This window comes from Castor canadensis, chromosome X, assembly GCF_047511655.1.
Source record: "Castor canadensis chromosome X, mCasCan1.hap1v2, whole genome shotgun sequence".
Taxonomy (NCBI): domain Eukaryota; kingdom Metazoa; phylum Chordata; class Mammalia; order Rodentia; family Castoridae; genus Castor; species Castor canadensis.
This window is the reverse complement of record NC_133405.1, coordinates 140500485-140517363: the sequence shown is the minus strand read 5'-3', so window position 1 is coordinate 140517363 and position 16879 is coordinate 140500485. Positions and strand designations below refer to the sequence as shown.

General features: G+C 34.9%; 1 protein-coding gene across 2 annotated transcripts in view; it reads right to left on the bottom strand.

The window, feature by feature from the left end:
- Positions 1 to 16879, bottom strand: part of LOC141419803 (uncharacterized) — a 632676-nt gene that overhangs the window by 62253 nt on the left and 553544 nt on the right. The window contains exon 1 of one of the 2 annotated variants that reach the window (XR_012444530.1): positions 2505 to 2780. The gene's annotated coding sequence lies outside the window, so the exon portion shown is untranslated. Of the gene's footprint in view, positions 1 to 2504; positions 2781 to 4239; positions 4360 to 16879 lie in introns of those variants that run through there. The other variant, XM_074063511.1, reaches the window with a different exon arrangement.

Sequence of the window (16879 nt, the reverse complement as noted above, 5' to 3'; positions counted from 1 at the left end):
CAGAAAGGCACTTTCAGAGGTGAAAGTGGGTCAGCTCAGAGAGGTGGAAAATGACCCCACCACAGGACTTCTTGTGTTACTGTTTTACATCTATACCCACTTGTCTCCACCTACCCCAGTTCCTAAGCCCTGGCAACCAGTAGTATGTTCTCAATTTCTATAATTTTGCCATTTCAAAAATGATGCAGAAATGGAATCATATAGTACATAACCATTTCATACTGACTTTATTACCTGACCATAACTTTTGAGGTATATAAAAATCACATGTATCAATGGTTCACTTCTTTTTACTGCTGAATAATATATTCCATTCATAGAATGTTTTGGAGAAACTAAGTTAAAAATACTTACCAGCCTCTGAATCCTCATCTGCCATTTCTTAGGAATTTGAAACACTAATCAAAGCATTAGAGTAATCTACAAACAAAAAAGTTCCAAGGGTTGAGCATGGTGGTGCCAAGTCTGTAATGCCAGCTACTCAGGAGACAAAGATTGGAGGATCACAGCTGGAAACTCCTAGCTTCCCCTCCAAAAAAAGTTATCAAAACCCTATCTGAACAAAATAAGCCAGGTGTGGTGGCTTACACCTGTAGAATCCCAGCTGCGGAGAAGTGTGGGTAGAAGGCTCATAATCCAAGGCCAGCCCAGACAAAAACACAAGACCCTATCTGAAAAATAACTAAGCAAAAAGGGCTGATGAGTGGATCCAGCATGAAGCTGAGTTCAAACCCCTATACCACCAAAACAAACAAACAAAAAAACACACGATTTTGATGATCTACCTTACTTCTCTTTCGCTGTTGTTGTTATTGTTTTTTTGTCACAGGGTCCTACTATGAGTCCAGGCTAGCTTTAAACTCACAATCCTCTTGCCTCTGCTTTCTGAGTGCTGGGAATACCATGCCTGGCCTCCACCTCACTCTTGTTTTGTATATCCCATCTATATATTATTTGAAGAACATGGCTCCCTAGCATTCCTGAAGATCTGTATTTCCATGTGACTTTCAACTTATAAAACAGCTGCTGAAATTTTAACAATTTACCCACCATTTGACTATTTGAACCCATACGAAAATGACAGCTTATTTAGCTTGATTAACGACAATTAAAAAGCTAAACAACCAGACACAGAAAGACAGATACTGCATGTTCTCATTCATATATAAAAGCTAAAAATGTTGATCACACAGAAGAGAGTACAAGAGCGGTTACAAGAAGCTACAGAGGGATATGGAGGATAGAAGAAGACTGGCTACTGGGTACCAAAATATAGTTACAAAGGAGTTAGTGTTCGATAGCACAGCAGGGGAACTACAGTTTTCAATAATTTATTGTACATTTAATAAAGATCTGGAAGACAGGAGTCTAAGGGTCCCAACAAAGAAATGATAAATGTCGAAGGAGAAGAAAATGCTGATTACCCTGTTTTGATCATTTATCATTGTATCCATATATCAAACTATCATACTGTGCACCAGAACAAATATTTTCTCAATTAAAAAGAAATAGCTGAATGACATTCTTATAGTATTCTTAAGTAGGTAGGAGAAAAATTAAAATTGATCAATCTGGCCTGACAGTTTCTGTCTACATGTAACCTGATAACTTGCTTTTGAAGTGATAAAAATAATTAATAAACATTCTAAATCAACTAGTGTGCCAAGCTATAAGTCCTACAGAATTATTTTATATATGTAAACTAACTTATTTTTACTCAAGTACATATAATAAATTTAGTTAAATTTGAGAAATCACTATTCAGCAGATTTAAATAAAGACCAGTATGGCTTTGGAGATGTAAATTTCAATTAAAAATAATTTCAGATATGTCAGGCGCCAGTGGCTCATGCCTGTAATCCTAGCTACTTAGGAGGCAGAGATCAGGAAGATTGAGGTTCAAAGCCAGCCAGAGAAAACAGTTTGTGGAACCCTATTTTGAAAAAACCCATCACAAAAAAAAAAGGGGGCTGGTAGAGTGGCTCAGGGCATAGGTCCTGAGTTCAAACCTCAATACTGAAAAAAAAAAAGAAGAATTTCAGATAAATATACAAATGTCTTTTTAAAACTTTAAAGAAAAAGTGACTGCAACATCCTTTAAAATAAAGAAAGAGCCTGGTTAACAAAAAATTCATAAGCTTAATTATTTACCAAATTTCAGTTCAACATGATGAAAAACACTGTCAAACTTGTAAGCTATGTTTATAAAGAAAAAGTCAATTCATTTCTTAAAGAAATTTTGCTATACTGTAAACATCCAGAACTTTAAAAAAGATAAATCCAGCATGGAGCTGATGGCTCACACATGTAATCGTAGCTGAGATTGGGAGGATGGAGATTCAAGTCCAGGCTGGGAAATAGTTTTGAGAGATCCCATCTCTAAAATAACCAGAGCAAAGTGAACTGAAGGTGTGGCTCAAGTGGTAGAGTGCCAGCTTTACAAGTACAAAGTCCTGAGTTCAAACCTCAATTTCCCTCTAGTTCAAAAAAATAAATCCAAATACCTGATTTCAGCATCATGGGCACAGTCAATTTGAAGAGCTGATGAAAAATCTAATTGTTCCATTCTTGGATTTGATAAATATAATTCTTGATCTGTACTGAACACTAGCTTCTAGGTGTTTTTTCTAACCTGATCCTTCAGGTCAATGACATGTAGCTTTGACTATCTTCTGACAATGTAGCAAAATATATTCCAATGAAGGGTTTGGCCTGGTGACTATCTTCAGTCCAGAAAACTGAGCAATCACAATAAGGAAATGAAGGAAGAACAAGTCATACGTTCTGAAGACCAATTTCTTAATAATCGTATGACCATCATTTTTATATTGAAATTTAGAAGACTAACCTCAGGAGGCAGAGATCAGGAGCATCACGGTTCAAGGCCAGTCCAGGCAAAAAATGAGAACCTATCTCAAAAATACGCAACACAAAAAAGGGCTGAAGAAGTGGCTCAAGTGCTAGAGTGTAGCAAGTGTGAGGCCCTGAGTTCAAACTCCAGTACCACCAAAAAATAAGACTAATATTAAGGATAAAATCTACAAGTTAAATATTTAGCTCTTTAAATCATCACATACAGGTGCAGTTTATGATATTATCATAGACTGCCTTATTGAGACAATGGTAAATTACCAACTGAACTGTCTTTTAACAAAAAAAGTCTTGAAAATAGAATACAAATTAACTTAACTAGAAAAATAAAATTGATCAAGGATTCCAGTTCAAGTCCAGCCTGGGCAAAAAGTTAGCAAGACTCCATTTCAATAAACAAGCTAGGTACAATGGTTTATACCTAATCCCAGCTCTGTGAGAGGTGTAGGTACAAGGATCATAGTCTGAAGTTGGCCCCAGGCAAAAATACAATACCCTAACCAAAAATAACTAAAGCAAAAAGAAGGTTGGTGGTGTGGCTTAAGTGGTAGAGCACCTGCCTAGCAAGTGTGAGACCTTGAGTTCAAGCCTCAGTACCACCACCAAAAAACCCTAAAAAAATCTAAACTGAGTGTGGTCACAGGTCTTATAATCCCAGTACTTGAAAAGCTGAGGCAGGAGGGACATGAGTTTGACAGCAGTATGAGGTACATAATAAGACCCTGTGTGGCGGGGGGAAGCGTCTACAATTTTAAATCCTTGAAGATGCTTTTTCTATTATTTCTATTGTTTCAAATTGCACTCCACTATGTGAAGAATGTAGGGTTCAAAGCTTATCTAACTGCTTACAGGAAATACCATTCCAAATGAGTCAGAAATGTATTCAGGCTATGACACATTAAATGCAATTAGGATGCCACTAGATAATGTTTACTAGAAACTAAACGCTGACTAGGTGATCTCTCTTCATTGCATAATTTCCTAGCCCTTGTTTCCCCTGCTACAAATGTTACATCCTGGGTTGAGGATGTAGCTCTAGCATGTGCAAAGCCCTGGGGGCTCAGCAGCCAGCACTGAGGAAAAAAAAAAAGGGAATCTCATTCTTATTAACTCAGGTGCAATTTTCTAGCAGCTAATGACAAGAAATACCTTCTCTTAAAGATTTTTATTAGTAAACATAAGAAGCAGTATGGTATACTAGTAGCTAAAACTGTGGACTTTGAACTACATTCAAACCACAAACTAGCTACATGATCAGGAGTAAATTACTTAACTTCTCTATATATTAATTCCATGATCTGTAAAATGAGGACATTAAGTGCCCACTTCACAGTGCAGTTTTGAGGATTAAATAGACAAAATACTTACCGATGATAGGCTTCTCGCCGATACTTTTTTAGAGCATGCTTATCCATGTTTGCAGGCATATCTGCTGCATTCTGTAATCGATCACTCCATGAGGTTGTCATTTTATTTGTGTGCTGAATTCTAGAAATGAAAAATCAGCAACAGTTTAAGATTAAGTGTCAGTGTATTAATGAATACTTGTACTATTTCTACCTTTGGCTATTGTCAATATTGTGAATATGCACAAAGTACACGTATGTACTGAATATGTACAAAGCACTCAGTTGAGTACCAGTTTTCAATTCTTTTGGCTATATATAATGAGGTTTGTAACAGTTTTTAAGTAATCAAGATTTCTGAACACTATATAGAACAAAAGTACTGGCACTTGCAAAGAATTCTAGTTAAATTTTTATTAAAGTAAAAAATTAACTTGAGCAGTTATTTGCTAGACTGCTATAATTGAAACTACAAGGGCAGGAGGCGTGGCTCAAGTGGAAGAGTGCTTACCTAGCAAGCACAAGACCCTGAGGTTCTAAACCAGTACTGCTCAAAAAAAAATTAAATAATGGAGACTACATATAATATAGTATATCCAACATACTATATATACTATACTACATAATACCATATATATACTATAAAAACTACCCTCAAATCTATATAGTATATGAACTCTATAATATCCATTTGTATAGTATATAGATATGAGGGTAGGATTTTTTTCCATAAAGAAAATTACTGGAAAGGACATAAGGAAAGGGTGAATATGGTGGAAATACTATGTATTCATGTATGAAAATGGAAAAATGAGACTTGAACTATTCCAGGGATGGGGAGGGGGATAAAGGAGAATGATGGAGAGGGTGAATTCAACTATGACATATTGCAAGAACTTTTGTAAACGTCACAATGTACCCCCAGTACAATAATATAATTTTTAAAAATTAAAAAAAAAATTCATGTAGCAAATCTAGACCATTCTGTGGATTAGAAAAATGGAGAAAATCTGAAAGTATAGAATTATAATTGAATCTCAATGAACTGAATCTACTTTATAGAAACATAATTGAATCTACTTTATAGAAACATAAATTTTATACAGAACTACATTTTATAGAAATAAGAATCAGAAATGAAATTGGTAAACTGATGAGTTAAGAAAAATCAAAAGTCAATCTACTAAAAACTTTAGGCTAGAGGGGTGGCTCAAAGCAGCAGAGTGCCTGCCTAGCAAATGAGAATCCCAGATTTCAAACCTCAGCACCACCAAAAAACAAAAAAACAACAAAAAAAAAAGATTTCAACATGAGTTCTACATTAATGCACAGAAAATAAAAGTTGTCTGTTTTTAAGGCCTTGGGAACCTCCTTATTATTTTTAAACACTTACAATCTGGGCTGGGGTTATAACTCAAAGGTAAAGTTCATGCTGAGCATGTATAAGGCTGGGTTGGATCCCTACCACCAAAGCAAATAGCAAAAAGAGACCAATCTACAATTTTAGCCAGAAATCTCAAAAATCTCTCAAATCTGAGAGATAGCACATCGGTAAGAGAAGACTTGACCCGAACTTTCAACCAACTTTACCCAACTGACATTTATAGAACAGTCCACCCAAAAACTGTACAATGTATTCTTTTCACATGCCCATGGAATCTTTACCAAAATAGATTATATTCTGGGTCACAGAAACAGGCCTCAAAAAATTCAAAAGGGCCAGGCATGGTGACCCAAAATAATTTCAAAATTCCAGCTACTCCAGAGGCAGAGGCAGAGGATCACCTAAGGCAGGCCCTGGCAAAAGCACAAGAGCTTACCTGAAAAACAAACTATAAGAAAAAAGGACAAGCATGAATCAAGTAGTAGAGCAATGAGGACTTGAATTCAATCTCTAGTACCACCAAAAAAAGAGAGACAAAGGAGGGCATTACATATTGACAAAACGGTTAATTTACCAAGAATTAGAAATACATACCTAGTAGAAGAGCCCCCAAAAGGTATGAAGCAAGCACTGACAGAATTAAAGGGAGAAGCAGACAGTTCTAGAGTAAAAGCAATAGCTGAGTGCCTCAATAACTTACTTCCAATGATAGGTAGAACACTGAAGACTGAAGATCAATAAGGATAAAAAGGGCTTAAACCAACTATACCCCCACTACACACACACACACACACACACACACACAAACGACACTCCACCCAACAAATACACATTCTTCTCAACTGCACATTGAACATTATTATCTAGAATAGATCATATGTTCTACTACAAAATAAGTCTCAACATATGTTAAAAACTAAAACCATAACAATCTATCTCCTGAAATCACAATGCAATGAAGTTAAGAATCAATGAGACAGAAAATATAAAATTCATCAATGTATGAAAATTAAACAATACTCTCTTAAGAAATGACTCAAAGAGGAAATCACAAGGGAAACTAGAAAATAAGATACAAATGAAACAAACACAACATACCAAAACTTACCAGTTACAGCAAAGGGAATGCTCAAAGAGAAACTTTTAGCAGTAAATGTTTATATTAAAAAAGGAACATGTCAAATCAATAAATATCTTACTTTGTAACTTGAGGAAGTACAAAAAAGATGAGCAAACTGAAGTGAAAGCCAATAGAAGGAAGGAAACAATACAGTAGAGCAGAAATAAATAAAATACAGCATAAAAAACAATAGATGATATCAATGAAACCAAAAGTTGGTTCTTTGAGGTTACTAATAAAATTGACAATTTTTTCCTAGACTGACTGGGGTGGGGGGAGATAAGATACAAATAACTAGAATCAGATGAAAAGCAGGGACATTATTACAAACTGTATAGAAATAAAAAGCATTATAAGAGAATATTATGAACAACTACATGCTAACAAATTAGATAACCTAGATGAAATGCACAAAAACCTAACAACAAATTATCTAAACTGATTCAAAAAGAAATAGAAAATCTTGACAGGCTGGTAACAAGTAAAAGAAATTGAACCAATAATCAAAAACCTTCCAACAAAGAAAGGTACAGGGCTAGAATGGCTTCATTCGTGAATTACACTTAACATCTAAAGAACATAGAACACCAATCCTCTCAAATCTGCAAAAAAACAAAGAAGGATCACTTCCTAATGATTCCAATCATTCCTAATGATATGATTCCAGCATTACTCTGATTCTAAAGCTAGATAAGGATACCACAAAATAATCACAGATCAATACCCTTTATGCATATTGATGCAAAAGTCCTTAATCAACTACTAGCAAAGCATATCCATCAACACAGTAAGATTATACATCATGAGCAACTGAGGTTTATCTTAGGAATGCAAGGGTTATTAAACATATCAAGAAAAAAACCACAATGTAATACATCATATTTATAGAACATAGGGAAAACACCTTATAATCAAATACCCTTTCATGATAAAAACTCAGAAAACTAGAAGCAGAAGGGAATTTGCTCAACATAATGGGTCATTTAAAAGAGCCTACAGATCACACCAGAAAATGGTGAAAGACTAAATGCTTTCTCCAAATGGGAAAAGCACAAGGATGCCTTCTTTCACGACTGCTGTCAATGCTGTACTGGAAGTTCTTGCCAGAGCAATCACACAAGAAATAAAAGGAATCCAAATTGGGAAAGAAGAAATACAACTATATTTACAGACAACATGATCTTAGGATCATGTAGGATACAGTAAAGCAAGACTTGGAAAGAAATTTATAGCATTGAACATCCATATTCATAAAACAGAAAGTAGCCAAAATAATGATCTAAGCTTCCATCCTAATAAATAAAAAAGTCAAAAGCAACTGATATCGAAAACAATGGGAGAAAGGAAATAATAAAGATCACAGTAAAAATAGAAATCAACTAAATAAAACATCAATGGGGAAATCAATGAAACCAAAAACTGGTTCTTTGCAAAGGTTCAAATTGATAAACCTTTAGCCAAACTGGAGGGTGGGGGCGAAAGGCACAAATTACCAATATCAGAAATGAGAAAAGTGATAGCACTATAGATTCTATACAATAAAGGAATAATAAGGGAATATTATAAAAACTAAATGGCCATAAATTCAGCAACCTACATTAATTCATGAAAAGACACTATTACATTTTACTCAAAAAGAAAGGTAATAGCTTAGTATCTGTTAAGGAACTAGAACTGCTATTTAAAACTTGCCCACAAAAGTCCTGATGGAGGGCTGGTGGAGTAGCTCAACTGTTAGAAGGCCTATCTAGCAAGCATTAGGCCCTAAGTTCAAACCCTAGTACTACCAAAAAAATAAAGGAAAAAAATATATACACATACATCAAGTCCTGATGATTTCACTAGGGAATTCTATCAACATTTAAGGATAAAGGAATTACAAATCCTAAACAAACTCTTCCCAAAAACTGAAGCAAAGGGAATATTTTCCAACTTTCTATGAAGGCCAGCATTTCTCTGGTACCAAAACCAGACAGACATGACAAAGAAAACAACAGGTCAATATTGCCAGTGATCTTGGATACACAAATTCTAAAACCTTTAGCTACTCTCATCCAATAACAAGTTAAAATATGTTATGACCAATACCATATATATTATATATGATAACCCCAGAAATGTAGTGATTTAAGTTTTATACTAATCAGTCATTATAATTCACCATACTAGTAGAAAACCATCTGATTAACTCTGTAAATACAAAAAAATTATATATCAAAATCCAATCCACGTTCTTCATAAAAACTCTCACCAAGGTATAGAGGTACAGCTACTCAAGCAGTAGAGCACATGCATAGCAAATGCTGGAGCCCTGAGTTTGAACCCTGGTACAAGGGGAAAAAACTCTCAACAAATGAAGAATAAAAAGGAACTTCTTCTTTCTCATAATGAAAAGCTACCAAAATACTACAGCTTACATTATACTAAAGGTGAAAGACTGAATGTTTCCCCTAAGTTCAGGAACAGACACTTACACTTTTACCACCTCTACTCAAAATAATACTGGGGTTCTATCACAGCTAGTATAAGCAGTTAAGTGAAAGATTAGAAAGGAAGAAGTAAAACTCTTTGTTTATAGATGGCATAATAATCTATGTGCAAAATCAGAATCTGCAAGAAGTTACTAGAACTAATTGAGTTTAGTAACACTATTGGACACAAGATCGATATATAAAAATTAAATGAATTGCTACACATACTGCTTATGCAAACAACCCAAAATTTAAAACGATACATGTCATTTATAAAATAATTAAAATATGAATACTTAGAGGCAAATCTGACAAAACATGCACATAAGCTGTACACTGAAAATTATAAAGCATTTCTGAGTAAAATTAAAGAAGAGAATGGAAAGATATGTGGTGTTCATGGATGTTGGACCTAATATCATTAAGATGTCAGTTATCCTCAAAATCATTATAATCCTAATGAAAATTCCAGCAAGGTTTTTGTAGAAACTAACAATGTTATTATAAAATTCATACAGAAATGCAAAAGCTAGAATAACTAAAACAACTCTGAAAAAGAATAAATTTGGAAAACAAACCTGACTTTAAGAACTACTATAAAGCTACATAATTAAGACACTATAATACTGTCATAAAGACAAACAGATTGATGGAACAGAAAATTCAGAGATAGACATAAGAATATACGTATACTATTGATAAGTGAAAAGGCAATTCAGTGGAGAAAACTAATACTTTCAATGAATGGTACCAGAACAACTAGCTCTCTATTTATAGAGCTATACCTCTCACTACACATAAAATTTAAAATAGACCATGGATTTAAATATTAAATTTAAAACAATAAAACTTACAGAACACGGAAGAGAGTACCTGTATTACGAACTTTGGGTTAGTCAAAATTTCCTAGATCTGACATTAAAAGCACAATTGATTTAAAAAGCTGAAATATTAGATTATTAGATTTAATCAAAATTTAAAATTTTTACTCTTCAGAAGACACTATTAAGAAAATGAGGACAAGCAGTGCATGGTAGCACAAGCCTATAAACCTCAACAGCTGGGAGACTGAGGCAGGAAGATGGCAAATTCAAGGCCAGGCTGGGCTACATAGTGAAACCCTGTCTCAAAAAAAAGAGCAGCAGCAGCAGCAGCTAGGCACAGTGATTCACATCTGCAATCCTAGCTACTCAGGAATCAGAGATCCAGAGGATCATGGTTAAAGGTGAGCCTGAGCAAAAAGTTGTGAGATCCCATGTTAACCAATAAAAAAAAAAAATGGGCATGTTGGTGCAAGCCTGTGATCCCAGCTATGCAGAAAGCATAAATAGGAGGATCTCAGCCCAGGTTAGCCTGGGCATAAACCCTATCTCAAAAATAAGGGATGAGGGCATAGCTAAAGTGGATGAATGCCTGGATAGCAAGCCCGTAGTTCTGAGTTCAAAACCCAGTACAAAGAAGAGAAGAGAGAGAGAGAAAGAGAGACAGAGAGGGAAGGAGGAAAGGGAAAGGGAAAGGAAAGGAAGACAAAAATGAAGACAAAAGCCAGGTACCAGTGGCTCACACCTATAATCCTATCTACTTGGGAGGCAGAGATCAGGAGGGTTGTGGTTTGAAGCCAGTCCAGGCAAATAGTTAGTGAAACCCTATCCCCAAAATACCAACACAAAAAAGGGCTGGAGGAGTGGCTCAAGTGGTAGGGTGCCTGCCTAGCAAGTCAGGCACCAGTGCTACAAAATAAAAATGATGAGGGCAAGCTAACAACCTACAACATAAGACAAATTCCCAGCTTTATGTAGCTTACATTTTAGAGGAGACAATAACTAAATGTGAGTGTGTGTGTGTGTGTGTGTGTGTGTGTGTGTGTGTGTGATACACTATCACATGTCAGGCAGAGAAAGTGCTTGCACACAACAAGTAAAGAAAGTGGGGCAAATAAATGACAATGGTTACGCTACAGACAGGAAAAACCACAGAAGGCCTCTATGAAGAGGTAGTGTTTGTTCAGAGACCTAGTAGAATGATATAAAAAATAAAACAATAAATCAACCTATGTTGGTATATACAAGTCAGGTTAACCTGTTTTAGTTTATTTGTATATGAGTAATTAAAATATCTAAAATGTTTTATTCCCTTAGGAGATTAGTATCACTGTAAGTATTGTTTATATATTAAACTTGCTATATATTCCCCTTCATGGCTGACAGAGGAATAAAGACAACTAAAACAAAATTGTATTCATACATTTGTGTATCCGTTAAAATGTTTTCTCTCTCTCTGTGGTGGTGGAGAGGAAGACAACCTACATCCTGAGAGGGAATATTTGAAAATCACATATCTGATGAAAGAACTTGTATCCAGAATATATTAAGAGCTCTCAAAATGCAATAAGACAACATAATTAAAAACTAGACAAAATATATAGAGACAAAATAAATATATGCAAATGGCAAATAAGCATATAAAACGATGCTCAACATCATTTGTCATTACAGAAAAGCAAATTACAACCACAATGAGATACCACTACCTATTAGAATAAAAAGACTCACAATGTCAAATGTAGAGAACAGAGCAATTAGAATTCTAATACAATGCTGATGAAAATATAAAAATGGCACTGGCACTTTGGAAAACACTCCTGGTTTTAAAAGTTAAATATATGTATACCATATGTCCCAGACTTTCTATTTCTAAGAAATTATCCAAGAGAAATTAAAGCAATGTACATATAAAACTTGAACATGAATATTTACAGCAGCAGCTTTGTAATGGCCAGAAACTGGAAATAATTCAATATCTATCTCCTGTCTATTAACACATGAACAAACTGTGGTATATCCATACAATAAAACAGTACTGTGCAATAAAAAGAAATGAACTGTTAATATAAAAAATTAAAACATTCAAAACAATTGTGCTGATAAAGCAGACAAAAATAGTGTATGCTATGTAATTCTAGAAAATGCACAGTAATCTATAATGCAGAAAGATTGGTGATTGCCTGGGGTAGGAAGATGAAGAAGGTAAAGAGGTATTACAAAGGAACCCAAGGAGAGCTGGGCATAGTAGTTAACACCTGTAATACCAGCACTCAGGAGAATGAGTCAGAAGGATTGGAACTTACAAGCCAGACTGAGCTTTATCAAAACCCTGTTTCAAAAAAAGGAGTCCAAGATCAAAAAAAAAAAAAAAAAAAAAAGAGTCCAGGGGAACTGTATGTGTGAGGGTGGAAGAAATGTTTATGGTACTATTTCACAGATGTATACCTATGTCAAAAATTATGTGTTCTAAGTATGTTTACTATATTAAATTATGCTTCCCTTTTTTAAAAAAATCAGATACCTTTTTCTCTTTCCTTACAAATTAGTGGCAGTAACTAAACAAGTATGTTTTTATTGTTCTGTTCAAATTATTTGTACTTTCAAAGTACTTTCTTGGGTTATTTATACACTAAATAAAATATTCTTTTTCATTTTTCACTTTGAAACCAGGATCAAATGTAGGAAAAGGTTGCTCAAGATCCCAGGTTTATTCATAGGCTATTCTTTTTTATATAGTTATATTTTCATACATGAGTATAAAATACATCCACCATATTCACCCTCCTTCACCGTTTCCTTATACTCTCCCCACTCCCACTGGTACCCATTCCTCAACAGGACCTGTTTTTACCTTCCTATCATTTTCTGAAACATTGTTTTTAGTATATGATTGTAATCCAGGGGGTTCGTTGTGACATTTCCAAATATGTATGTTTTATACCCCAAATTGGTTCATCCCCTCCATTTATTCTCCCTCCTACCCCATCCCCCTTCTTAAGGTAACTTCGACAGGTTTCAATGTTAACATTCATTCTTCTATAGAAAATACATCAACCATATTCACCCTCCCTTACTCTCTTCTTTTACCCTCTCCCTCCCTCTAGTGTCCTCCCCTCAATGTGACTTGTTTTACATACCTGTCCCTCATTGTTTAAGGGTCCATTTGTTTTTCAGTGAGATTTTGCCTTGGTATTTTACCTGTAAATATATTATGCTTAAATCAGTCTAACCCCTCCACTGCTCTTCAACCTTTTCCTCTTCCCCTGTATTATTTAAGTTTTTAGTGTTTCATTGTGACTTGTTTCTGAACAGATATGTTTCATTATTATTCACTATTATTCTTTTCCTTCTCCCTTAGTCTCCTCTAACAACCCCACTTTTAGAAACACATTCTATGTATTTATATGTATATATGACAATGTGCTTGTTTGTATTGCATCTATCTTCCATATATGAGAGAAAACCTGTGACCTTTGTCTTTCTGAACCTGGCTAACGTCACTTAAGATGTTCTCCAGTTCCATCCAGTTACCTTCAAATGACAAATTTCATTCTTTTTTATGGCTGAATAAAATCCTATTGTACATGAATACTGAATTTTTTTAATTCATTCATCAGTTGTAGGGCATCTGGGCTATTTCCATAGTTTGGCTATTATGAATAATGCCACACTAAACATGGGTGTGCGAGTGTCTTTATTATAACCTGACTCATATTCTTTCGGGTATATGCCTAAGAATGGTATTGCTGGATAATATGGCAGTTCTATTTTCAGTTTCTTGAGGAGCCTCCATACTGTTTTTCAGAGTGGTTGTGCTTATTTACATTCCCACCAAAATATATATATTTTAAAAATAGTCAAGTTACAGTTTCTCAACAAAGGTCACAAAACTTTATTCAACTATAATTAGAAACATAAATGATTACATAACCATAATGTCACTAATATGGGAGAAAACCTGCCATGAAGTCCATATAGTTGCATGAAGGTGAGATTTTCTTAGATCTCTTCAACAATTCATCACAACAGTTTTCCTAGGATCTTAACACACTTTAGCATCATTATTCTGAACTCTATCCATACAACTTCACTAAGTCAGTCTATCTGATGCTTAACTATAAAGTAGTTCTCCCATATCTATGGTTTCATTATCCATGGTTTCAGTTACTCATGGCCAACCACAATTCAAAAATATTAAATGAAAAATTATAGAAAATAAATAATTTGTAAGTTTTAAATTGCAGGTCATTCTGAGTGCATGATGAAATCACATCTCTCTCTGTACTCCCCTGCATATGAATCATCCCTTTGTCCACTGTATCCACACTGTATTCTACTATTAGTAACTTAGTAGTCTGCTGGATTATCAGATCTATTACGCAAATATGGCAGTGCCTGTGTTCAAGTAACCCTTATTTTACTTAATAACAGTCCCAAAGCAGGAGAATAGTGATACTAGAGCTGGGTGTGGTGATGCACAACTGAAATCCCAGCATTCCAGAAGCTCAAACAGGAGGATTGAGAGTTTGAGGCCAGTCTGGGCTACACAGAGTACTAGGGCAGCTTGAGCTACACAGTGAGCTCCTGCCTCAAGAAAAAAAAAATAGTGATGGTAGTGCCAATATGGATATGCCATGCCAATGAGATGCTATAAAATGCTTCCTTCAAATGAAAAGGTGAAAATTCTCAACTTAAAAAAAGTCCTGTGCTGAAATTGATAAGATATACAATAAGAACAAACCCTCTATCTGTGAAATAGTGAAGAAGGAAACATAAATTCATATTGTTGTACCTCAAACTGCAAAAATTACAGCCACATAGTGATGCCTGCTTAGTTAAGGTAAAAAAATGCAAGGCTTGGTATGAAGCTCAGTGAAAGAATAAATGCTTAGCATGTACAAGGCCTTGAGTTTAACCCCCAGCACCACAAAAGAAGAAAAAAGATGGGAAAGGCATTAAATTCATGTATATGTATAAGAAAAATATAGTATATATACAGCATTCAGAACATCTGCAGTTTCAGGCATCCACTAGGGGTCTTGGAATGTATCCCCCCACCTTGCCCCAATAAGGGAGGACTACTGTATTTCATAATGATAATAAAGTTAAAGGTGGTAATTGTTTATCATCTGGTCAAAGAGAGAAAGAGATTAAGTAAAGATTTTATTTGTCACTTGTTTAGAGTGTTAGGCTTAATAATTTTTGGTAAGATACAACAGTGACTACTACTGAATTAAAAACTCAAAATTTGGTTTCTTCCATTCAGTGGTGACACAGAACAATTCTATGTTTCATATAAAACACCCAAACCTTCAAACTAGTTATACCTGAAGAATAACAAATGAAATGGATTTTCAAGCATTTAACATGTTGTAGTTTCATACTTTAAAAATATTTCATAAGCAAAACATATACAGCTGTCTTCACCACTATCACCACCCTTCCCCCAAAAATGGAAACCAACTGCTCCAGCAGCTGTAGGCAATTGATAAAAACAGGAAGCAAAAAATAACTGAAACTGTAGAGTAAGCCGGGTTAGAGATTTGCAGAGAATATTCTTTCCCTCAAAAAAGTATACAGTTTTCTTGACATTATTTTATGGATAAGCATAGGATTTCCTTTGTATCAGATTATCAAATCAAGTATCAAATTTGCTTTGATTCTAGTTTAAAAATTAGTGGCCTTGGGCTGTTGGAGTGGTTCAAGTGGTAGAGCCCCCGCCTAGCAAGTGTGAGGCCCTGAGTTCAGGCCTCAGTACTGCCTAAAAAAATAGAATAAGTGGCACTGCCAGGTGTGGTGATAACATGCCTGTAATCCCAGCACTCAAGAGGCCAAGGCAGGAGGATCTCCAGTTTGAGACTATCCTGGATTAAAAAATGTTTTAAATTTTAAAAATTAAAATGCTGATGGTCACACATAGTAAGATCAGTTTTTGCTTTGGTTTTAAAACAGGGTGTTGCTTTCCCAGATTGGCCTTAAACTCGTGATCCTTTCTCAGCCTCCCAAATGCTGAGATTACAGGCATGCACCATCACAAGTGGTAAAACCACTACTTTTAAACTACAATCAAAGCAAATTTGATACATGATTTGATATATGACACAAAGGAAATCCCATACTTACCCATGATATAATGTCAAGAAAACTATAATAATTATGTTCTACAAGCATTATCATTTCATGCAGAAAATGATAAAAGTATGTAAATAGCAATCAGAATTTATTTTCATGACAAGTCTGCATTATGACAAAAATGTAATGCTGTCAATGTTATACTTTAGCAAAGGTTCTTTTACCATGCCATTTAAAATGTGAGGAGGAATTTGTAAACTAAAGCTTGTTTTGCTACTAAAAAAAAAAAAAAAAAAAAGTGAGGAGGAAGTGCACTTGTTCAAAGGACACTACAAGAATGTAGGGAATTATCACAATGAAAATCCCTTGTATTATTAACGTATGCTAATTCAAAAATAATTTGCTTGGAAAGTAAGAACACTAACAATATGTAGCACATATCTGTTAGGTGAAGTATTTGTGGGGGGAGGGTTATTACTGGGGTTTGAAGCCTTGTTTGCTAGACAGGCACTCTACAATTGAGTCAAACTTTCAATCCTTAAGACAAAGTATTTAACACACAGAGTTCTGAATCAAATACTCACTTTTCAATGCAATAAGTATGTTAATATACTTAACAGGGTCATGATAACAGTAAGTAAATGCCAGCTCTGGTGGCTCACACATGGAATTCTAGCTACTCAGGAGGCAGAGATCAGGAGGATTGCAGTTCAAAATCAGCCTGGGCAAATAGTTCGCAAGACCCTATCTGAAAAAGACCATCACAAAAAAGGGCTGGTGGAGTGGCTCAA